Source organism: Gossypium hirsutum, chromosome A06, assembly GCF_007990345.1.
Source record: "Gossypium hirsutum isolate 1008001.06 chromosome A06, Gossypium_hirsutum_v2.1, whole genome shotgun sequence".
Taxonomy (NCBI): Eukaryota; Viridiplantae; Streptophyta; class Magnoliopsida; order Malvales; family Malvaceae; genus Gossypium; species Gossypium hirsutum.
In genome coordinates, this window is record NC_053429.1 from 29,124,333 (window position 1) to 29,135,639 (window position 11,307).

The following is an 11,307-nucleotide window of genomic DNA, read 5'->3' on the forward strand; positions in this document are numbered from 1 at the left end:
TGATTTAATGCTCTGGGAGTGTCTGAGAAGTTATGGGTTCAAGTCCTGGCTTGAGCAAAATTTTGGTTTTATTTGAATGAACCCTTGTCGATTGCTAGTAGACTTTAAAATTAATGTGAGTAGGTCATGACAAAGTGTGCATACTAGCCTAGTGGTAGGTGGTGTATGTAGTGTGCAAGGAGTCTGAGGTTCGAATCCCTGCTTGTGTATAAGGGAGATTATTTTTACTGCTTGCTTTGGGGAGGTAGTAGTGGTTGACTGAAACACTAATAAGGGGAGGGGAGTTTGAATCGGTCATGGAGGGTTGGTAGGAGGAAGTTGGGGAGAGATAGGAGGAGAGACAGGAGGATATTTTTTATGAGCGAATCAAAGGATTTAAAGTTGTGGGAAGTCGGTCGAATGGGGACTCTAGGCACTCATTAATTCAACCTAGGGGTCATACACCTCATTTGGTCAGTTTAACACTTTCGTTTTCCTTGTTGCATTTTGCAGTTTTCCCTTTTTCTGAATAGCCGTTTTCTGCTAAGGGTCTTGGGGGTACTTCTCGTTTTAACCATTCGAGCACTTTCCTATTTTCATTTTTGGCTGTTCAAAAGAATGTTTTTGATCAACCATTTTCTTTGCCACTCCTTCTCAACTTTCAGGTTTGGTTCATGTTTTCTTGACCGATTGTTTTCTCCTCTTTCCCTCGACCTTCTTTGCTTTTGTTCTGTGTTGGCCGAATCTAAGGTTCTTTGTTCTTCAAAGCTGAACATCTTGTTTCCACTTTCCTTCTTTCTGCTCTTGGCCTAATTTTTCTTCGCCGAATATCCCTTTACCATTTGGGCGACTTCTAGGCTTGGGGTCTTGGCTAAGTTTTGGTAAGTTTTCTACCCAGGAAATGATGACTTCTTCCTCTGTGGCCGAATGTACCCTTCTTATTCATTCTATTTTTCACCTAAAGGATTGACTTGTAATGTAGTGATTTTACCGAATGTTACTAGGGGCTCGATTTCAATAAGCAAAGGTTGGGTTGATTACTTCTCCTTTACAAGTGATAATTCTCTATTGGTAAGGGTTCAAGTTTTAGTTATATTTGTGTAGAATTATAGATGTTTATGACTTGGTTAACTGTACTTGTGAAGGTAAAGCATTGAAAGGAGTATGTGGAATTAGAACAAGGGAAGGTTGCGATTATTGATTGGTAAATGCATGACTTGGTTAAGGCGGTTTCAATTTTATGGTGTTGGATTATCAAGGGTTTGAGACTAATGAGAGGTTATGGTTGACCATAGGTTCTGGATCTCGGAGGCATTTCGGCTACAACTCCATAACAGGTGTGTGTGAACACTATCATTAGATGCATGATAGTAAAAGCCAAAAAGCCGAAAAGTGGGCTATCAGCACCACTAGGGTGTATGGTTGCCCATGTGGAAGGCCTAGTAGTAAAACGAGGTCGTGATGTCAACGGAATGACCAGGAGAGATTTCATTGGCCAAAGCGATATTGGGCCATTCTGGGCCGAATTGGGCCATGTGGGCCCACGTGGTGAAATTGTACAAAATATGGTAAATTGTGGGCCAGGTTGTGTGAACTACACGACTGAGCCATTTTTGGGCTATGTGGGCCATACGAGAGTGTGGGCCCAGATGGGCCCGCAATATGGGCTAAAGTCCTATTCGCACTAATTGATTGATAAGGTGGCACGGGTCACTCAAGACAACAGTGGACCTACTGTAGGGTAAGTAAGTACACTTAGACCCCATACTGATGAAATGACCATTATACCCCTGTGGGGTAAATTCACTGAAAGACCCCTGTATTGTGTATGACTGTTTCTGAGTATGACATCTCTACATACACATATGATATTATGTTGTATTACATGGGGTTGGATATATGATTTTGGAGGAAGTGTACTGAAAGGTTATAAGCATATTACTGGCAGCTTTGCTGCAATTACTGTATAGTACCGGAATCAGTATGACTTGGTGTGTAGGGCTGGGTGGGTCGATTTAATCCCCACATGGTGTGTAGGGCTGGTACGGAGATGGTGTGTAGTGGATGGATTGGGTAGGATTCTTTGCTTGCATATTGTACTGAAATAGGCCAAGGCCCATACTGCCTTTGTTACTGATACTGGCTAAGGCCCAGACTGCTATTGTTACTGGAAAAGGGGGCTAAGGCCCCAACTGATACTAAAGGGCTCAGGCCCAGACTGTGTTTACACTGATTGGTTGCTGTTATGGGATTTCACACACTGAGTTTCGTAAACTTACCCATCTGTTAACTGTGCAGGTAATCCTCAGGCTTAGACGGATCGAGCGACGGAGGACTCCGAGGTGGCAACTCAAAGTAGTTTCTTTAAATATTACACTTAAGAGTTTATTTTGGGTTTTCATTATGTAATAAGGCCTTTTTAATTTTTATTTTGATTTGGGGATTTTCTTTACTTTATTTACTTTATTTTACCTGTTAGTGATAGGAATCGGATTTTCAAGTAAACACAAGCAAATGATTTTCTGAACACATCACGCTTACGCAACACAATTTGAAAGCTTCCACAACAAGCACCGTTTTTAAGTTTAAATAACAAACTTTATAAACAATATTTTGCTAAGCCAACTTGGATTTTTTTCAAGGAACCAAACACTCTAAACTTTTCTCGAGAACCTAAAGAAGCTTTTTCACAGAATTCATGTTTTGGAAAAAAACACTCCAATGTGACATCACAGATTCGGACGTAATGTCTAGGCCAAGTTCGGGGTGTTACACATTAATAACTTCATGTTCATAGATTTTCTTTATTAACAAGTAATTCATATGCAAACATTTTTAGAGTTTTATACTATGTTTCACAATATGCCAACATGAATCATAGTTTGTATGTATGTCACAGCCACAGATAAAATTCTTCATTCAACATAATTTCTTATCAATCAAGCAAACAATCATAAGGCTTATTTATGATCTTAATATGTTGAACTTAGTACTTCCTCTCCACTAATGTAGGTGACATAATCATCAAATCAATAGGTCTTTTATAAGGTTGTAATAAGGCTCGGTCAAGGGTGGGATTTTAAGAGGTGAGACATTTCGATTTCAAAATCTTAACCTTTAAGTTTGTCTTGGATTTCTCAAAATACAACCTTTTTCTTTAAGTGAACCTTAACTTTTTCTTTAAGTGAACCTTTAGAACACCCCCAAAATTATTTTGAACTAAAGCTCATATATTTTTCCTTTTTGGAGACTGAGCAAACTTTTCTTTGCTCTTCCTTCATCTTTTTTTTTTCTTTTTTAAGCATGAGCACATATATCTTTTTTGAAAATTTCCTTAAATGTTGATTACCAAGGAAACTTTAATTAAGATGGCTGCACAAAATTAGGATAACTTAAAAAGATGGTAATGTGGCTTATAATGTAGGTTCGTTGCTATAAACAAGCCTTTAAGCTCAAAATTACAGTTTCAAGGGTCTAGTATCATAAGATCGGCTTAAAAATGCTCAAATGATCCAAAGATAGTACTTTCTCTTTTTTTTTCTTGGTACGTAATTACAAATGTATTAAAATAATTAATTAAAAATAAAAAAAATATTTTTAAAATACTAATTAAAAATTTTTAATAGTTATATTTAAATATTTAAAATATAGTTTATATATTCTAATTAAATTTTATAAATAATTAATATTTATTGCTTAAAAATTTTTAAAATTTATATTTTATATATTAAAATATTAACAAGAGGTTATAATAATTTTTTTATATTTTTACTAAAATATAATAATATTAACTAATTTAAATATTATTTAAATGCATATTTGTTACTTGATAATAATATGTCTAAAATGGACATTTTATTTCTCAAAAGCACTTTTTAACAGCAATGCTAAACACTCAAATTTTAAACTAAACTTTTCAAAAGTACTTTTTCACAGCACTTTTCAAAGGCATTGTCAAACTAGCCTTAAGTCAATTCTAAAGATATAACCCTTCATGCATGTCTAATCTCAAGAGAAACTGAGTTTTCATGGCAAACATTACTAAGGCTAAGATCATACAAGCTTCCATTCTTTATGATAACATACTTTCATTCAAATAAAATCATCATTCATACTTGCATACAAACCATCTCATTAACAAAAAAATGTCTCTAAACTTTCCTTTATTAAAACATACTTATGAAAGAAATGATTGAAACAGACTTGAAAATTTTTAAAATTTGAGCAATTTATTTGCATTACCCTCTTTAAAAAGAAGCAATTTTCTCATTGCAAAAACAAAGTAATGAATGAAAAATACTAGGTAGGGTTGTAAAGAAAGAGAGGTAAGTCATTAAGACTGCTTAAATACCAAGTATTTCCTAATAACCAAATCCTAAACATGTTCATTCCCATTACCACATCACTTAGTCTTTTTCTTTCTAAAGAAGTATTAAGTTTATTCATGCTTGTTATGCTTTATTCTATAGAAATTAAATCCTAATTACAAAAGAAATAAATTCCAAAAGACCTAAAAATAATTAAATAAATAACAAGACAAGAATCCCCTCTTTTATTTTTCCGACTCATTCCCTTTTTCTTTTTCATCTCCACCTCCGCTTGCATAGTCAGTATCTTTCGTGCATGTCTCAAAGATAGCATCTGGGAACTCAAGAACAAAAGTATTAGAGATATTCTTAAAAGTATTTGGAATTGAGTCATATCTAATTTTTGCATATTTCCAATAAGTCTGTTGTTGATTGTGCATGAGCTTGCACATATCCATAATAACTGACAGCTCTGATTTATCTGAAGCACTTGCAGAAGTCGGCATTAGAGTTGTAGATTCAGGTTCAACACTAAGCTTGATTGTTTCTTTTTCTGGCTCAACCTCTGTTCAGGGGTTGTAGATCCTTCAACTGGCTTAAAACTGTTCAGTTCCTTGTCAGATTCTTCTTCTTCAGTGTCCGTAACTGAATTAGCTTCAGTTTTAGTTTCCTTGTTGACTCCTAGGTATCTGGCTCAGTTGGCTCTTCTTGCTTACCTTGATTCAGCTCATATACCTTTACTACTAACCTTTCAAGATCATAATTTGTAATGCACCCTTAAACATATTGCCCCTTCAGATTTTCTTGCGATTTAACATGGGCCCTTAAACAAATTGAAGTGATTAATGATGGGAAATAATCACTTCCTATCTTCTTTTTAGCACAATCATGAATCTCCTTAAGAATAATTTTCCCAACATTAATTGACTTTTCAGTCAAAATTACATATAAGAAAAGCATCTGTTCCATCAAGATGGTGGAACTATGTGAGATAGGTATAAAACTATTGCGAACGAAATGAAACCATACCTTTGCTACTGGTTTTAGGTATTCCCTTTGGCAAGAATGGCTCCCATGCTTTCTTATACTCCATTGGGATCCCAGATTTGTTAGAACATCAAGCACTTGTTGAAGAAAATCCCAATTGATATTGTTCATCATATGGTAGTACTCATCTTCTTCAACATCAAGTAAGTTAAACAAATCGTTAATGGACTTAAAAGTAGGAGGTCCCTTTTTCTTTCGAACAATGACCTCAGTAGCATCTTGCATAGTCAAACTAGCATAGAATTCTTGAACTAGTTCATCATCGAGAAGTGAACGAGCATCACAAAATCGTTCCCACTTGAGAGCATTGATTTTCTTTCTAATCTGTATAGGAACAACAATCAAATCATGACTCTTAAAGTTAAAACCTTTTTTCCGGCATCATAGGTTGATGCTTGAAGATTGAATCAAATCTCTCTTTCACTTATTCATCGATCAAAATTGGATTTTTAGGAGTAGTCTTTGAAGATCTAGTTCTTTTTCGAGACATGATATCTTTTCTTGAAAATTTGGAAAAGTTTCTGCACAAGATCAGCAAGGTGGGTAAGGACTTGCTACAAATGACGGTAAGGATGGTGCAGCAGCAATGATAGTGTGCGACATCAACGATGATGTGCGAAAACAACATTGGTGCTTCGGAAATTTTCTTGCGGCAGCAATAGGTGACTTCGACAAAAAGGGAAGAGAGATTAGGGTTTCTTTTAGGATTTGAGGCTAGCAGCACAAGAAAGTGATTTAGGGATTTTTAGGGTTAAGCAAATTGCTTTGAGGGATATGAAAAATAGTAGAATGAAGAGGAGTTTGTATAGGGAAGAATTAGGGCAACATGTAGCGAAAACTTAGCTACATTAGGGTTACTTGGGTGGCAAGTAATGAGAATGGGGGCAAAATATGGATTTTTCCCTCCTTTTTTGCTATCTTGGGCCTCAAACTTAGATTGTATTTATAAACTTACTCAAGAAAAAAAACTGATTAGTACTTGGGTAAATTTGACCCCCTTTATTAACATAAAAAATTTAAACTTAAACAAAACAAATGAAACTTAAAAATTTTAAATCTTAATTAGAAAATTTCTTCTTAACAAATTACATTAAATTAATTCCTAGGAAAGGTTGGAGGGGTCACAGCGGTCCCGCTTAAGTTCTAATCTGCTTAGATAGAATTAATTAAATGTAATAAGTTAAGAAAATAAGTTCTAATTATTTATTTATTTATGTACAAAGTGAGTTCATGAAAAATCAAGGGTCTGTTAATTTGAACGAGGATTCAACACGCTCAACTTCATCATCCCAATAATGTTTGAGACGTTGACCATTAACTTTATACGTACTTCCTTAATTGTCATATAATTCAATAGCTCCATAAGGATAAACTCTGTAGATGGTATAGGGTTCTTTCCATCGGGATTTAAGCTTCCCAGGAAATAACTTCAACCTTGAATTAAACAACAAAACCTTTTGACCTTCTTTAAACTCATAAGATTGTATATGACTATTGTGCCATCACTTTGATCTTTCTTTACACATTTTGGCATTCTCATAGGAAAACAACCTCATCTCTTCCAAATCAACAAGTTTCTTCGATTTAAAGCTTTTACGGTTCATGTACATACCTGTACCATGTCGTATTAATCTCATACTCAACCACGTCTTTTATTTACTCGTTGAACTATTCGGAATACTATCGGATACACAAGAAACTCGCACCACAGTGCCACATACATAGCCAATGCTATCTCAATCTCATATCACATACATGCTCACTCTTGAGCTATCAACAGGCCTGCTCACACAAGTTGTGGGTTAAGACGTGTAGCTACATGATGCTTATACGGTTCATGTATATACCTATACAATCTTGTATCAATCTCATATCCATCTTTATCCTCGATATATCTATTGAACCATTTGGAACAATACAAGGTACTCGGGAATCTTGCACCCTAAGTTCCAATATATATAGCTGAAGCTATCTCAATATCATATCTCAATAATGCTCATTCTTGAGCTATCAATGAGTTTGCTCACACAAGCTGACGGTCATGACGAAGCTACACAGTGTTGCTTACACAATCTGATGAGTATCCGCAACACATGCAGGATAACTTAACCACAGGAAGGTCATACGGACCAGTACCCAAAACAATAATAACCCCTAATGACATGTCATTCGTATCCTAAACTATTCCTAAAGTTCAACCGGGATTTCACATTTGCCGAATCGTCGTTAAACATGTCCACAAGGTGGTATTCACAATTTATGCAATATCAAAGCATTTAAAACACAAATATAATAATGTTTATCACATACGAACTTACCTCGGATGCAAAAATGGTGAAACGAGTCGATTAATCCAAAACTCTGTTCTTTCCCCGATCGAAGTCTGTATTTCGCCTTTCTTGATCTAAATGTAATCAAAACTGTATTTCACCTTTCTTTATCTAAATGTAATCAAAATTAACTTATTTAATAATCTCTTTATTCAATTTAGTCCAAATTATACATTAAGGAAATTTTACACATTTCCCCTAACATTTCACATTTTTACAATTTAGTCCTTATTTCATAAAATCACAAATTCATGCAATTCAACCACAACCCATGCTAGTCAAATTTCAATTAGGTCCCTAACAGTCCATATTTTTCATTTATTTCACAATTTAACCACAAACTTTCAACATTTCTCAATTTAATCCCTAATTGGACATTTTGTCAAAAATAACTTTACAAATATTGTTTATCTAACAACAAGCTTGCATTTTCTATCATTAAACACCAAAATACACCAACATTCATCAATGGAAAAACCCTAAACCTTTAACAGTTTTGCAAAATAATCCCTGGGCTAGCTAGATTAAGCTACAACAATCATAAAAATATAAAAATCATTAAAAACCGAGTGAAAATACATACCAAGCATAAGGAACTATGGTCGAACCTTAAAAGCTCAAAAATGGTGTATTATTTTTTCTTATTGTCGATGAATGTTGAAGAAGAATGAACAAAACTTGGTTTTGTTTTATTAATTTTTAACTTTAATTACCCATTTACCAATATACCCTTTTAAAACATTAATAATTTCAATAAAATCAATCTCATAAATGTCCACTAACATATTAATGGTATAATTACCACTTAAGGACCTTAAATTTAAGTTTCCATAGCTATTTAGCACCTTTAACTAATAGAACATAAGTTTTACACTTTAAGTTATTTTGTCCTTTTTATCAAATTAAGCATTCAAATGATAAAATTTCTTAACGAAAAGTTCACACAATCATATATTCATGCTGTAGACATTAAAATATTAATAAAATATTTTTTTGACTTTGAATTCGTGGTCCCGAAAGCACTGTTCTAATTTGACTAAAAACGGGTTGTTATATAGCCTCCCCACACACAAGATGTACATTGTCCTTAATGTACAAATAGAAATAATCACAGTATAAATAGAATATCATAAGAGGGAGAAAACAAAAACTGCCCCGAATATTGGATGAAATCCCAAGAATAGTGAAAAGAGGAATTGTAGTCAAATCTAAATGTAGAGCACGATTCTGAGCAAATTAATTGTCTTCACCATCAGAAACATCGGTGTCGTGAGTCATCGACGCTGAGGAGGAGATATAGAGATGTTGAAAGATATGCTACAATGTCGCATCAATACTGTTAAACCTCTGAAAGCAATGCTGCTCAAAGCAAGCGAACTACTCAGAAAGGTCCACTAAAGTAGCAGCAGAAGAAACAAGACGGTGACTAGAAGGTGGAGGATGAGGTGGGTCCTCTGATTTAAAGAAACATCATCAGTGATGTCCTCGGGTTCATTCTGAGAGTCAGAATGAAATAATCGGTACCGAAGAGGAACTATTCCATGAAGCTACTCGATCATCCTCATATGTGTCATGCTCAAGATTCCCTATGGGTACATCTGGTCGACGAGTGCAAGCATAGAGGACTGTTTCAGCGTGTCGAGGAGACTGAAGTGTCGAACAAGTTGAGTTGCATAAGGGCCTAAACAAATAGGACCCTTCCTGTTGCGGTCGTGTCACACGCCTGTGTGATGTGTTTTTAGACCGTGTGTGTTTTAAAAATATAGGCCCAGTCTTCTCACGACCAAGGACACGCCCGTGTGTCCAGGCCTTGTGGCACACACGACCGTGTGGCATGGCTGTGTGCAACCTCTTTCGCTTCTCCCATGCCCGTGTGACCTCCCATACGCCCGTGTGGCTCAACCATGTGCCTTTCCCGTGTAACTCTCTAACTTGATTTAAAAATGAAAAAAATTAGCTCCAGGTTTCACACGGCCTAGGACACGCCCGTGTGGACTATTTTAGGCTACATCTCTATTGATTTTTGGAAAATTAAGTCCCTGGATCCACACGGCCAAGGACACGCTCGTGTGTCCAAGCCTTGTGAGTCACACGACCATGTCGCTACGCCGTGTAACTCACTGTTGAACCCCTTTTAGTGCACATGGCCTGGGACACGCCCGTGTGTCCAGGCCGTGTGGGTCAAAGAACACAATTTTTTTATTTTTTTTGTTATTTTAAAGATAACATGAAATGAATTTAAGAAAATTAGTAGTGTTAACACTCAGGTTGCCTCCCGAGAAACACATATTTTAAGTCTAAGCTCGACTTACCTTGTATTCGTACGGTTACAATGGTTCACGGAGTCAAAAATCCTCTTTCTCACTGTCAATTCTATTATTAAAATAAGGTTTGAGTTGAGTACTATTTACCTTAAAAGTGTCAAATTCAGAATGAGTTACCTCGACTATACCATTTGGGAATACATTCAATACCGAAAAGGAGTTGTTCCGTTTGCATTAAGCTCTAAAATGACAATACGTGGATCTATTTTATTAGTAGTACTTTGACTCCAACCTTAATTTGGTGTGTTCCATCCACATGCTCATTACAGCGTAGCTTTGGTTCTACATCATGTATTCTCGGTTTCTCCTTGACATGTGTCCGTCATTTGTCTAGTTCATCGATCTGTAACATTCGTTCTTCATGAGCCATTTTGTTTTTGTCGCATGGACTGAAACATGGCTCCATCACGTTTTTCTGAAGGGTTTCCTACAAAGAAGTTTGAGCCACAAGGTCACACATATTAACATAACTCGTATAATCATCTCGACCACTAGATGTCTTAATAGACTCACGAGCTTGGAGTGTAATCGTGTCATCACCTACACGAAGTATTAATTCACCTGTACCAACATCAATAATAGTTATGGCAGTGGCTAAAAAGGTTCATCCTAAAATTAAAGGTACTTCACTATCCTCATCCATGTCTAAAACAACAAAATCAACTAGGAATTTGAATTTATCAATTTTCACAAGTACGTCTTCAACAATACCTCTAGGAAATCTAATGGTTCTATCTGCTAATTGAATACTCATCCTAGTTTGTTTGGGTTTCCCAATACCTAATTTTTTAAACATTTTATAGGGCATGACATTAATACTCGCCCCTAAATCAGCCAAAGCATTATTAACATTCAAACTACCAATTAAACAAGGAATAGTAAAACTCCTTGGATCGTTCAATTTGTTGGGTAATTTATTTTGCAAAATGGCTGAGCACACTGCATTTAGTTCCACATGCGGCAAATCGTCTGACTTCAGTTTGTTTGCCAAAATCTCCTTTAAAAATTTAACGGAATTGGGCATCTGCGAAAGAGCTTCAATAAACGGTAAGTTAATATGTAATTTTTTTAGAAGTTCAGGAAATTTACCAAATTTTTTGTTCATGTGGTCTCTCTTCGTTGATTAAGATATGGCACGTGAGGTTTATATTCCTTACCAACCAGTTTTTGTTCATTCTGGCTTACCTTGACCTTACCATTACTGACCATAATTTCTTGCCTCGGTTCTAGTTCAGATTCAACTAACCCTACTTCATCTCGCACAGTAATCCTATGAAGTTGTTCTCTTGGTTTAGTTTCAGTATTGCTAGGCAAACCACC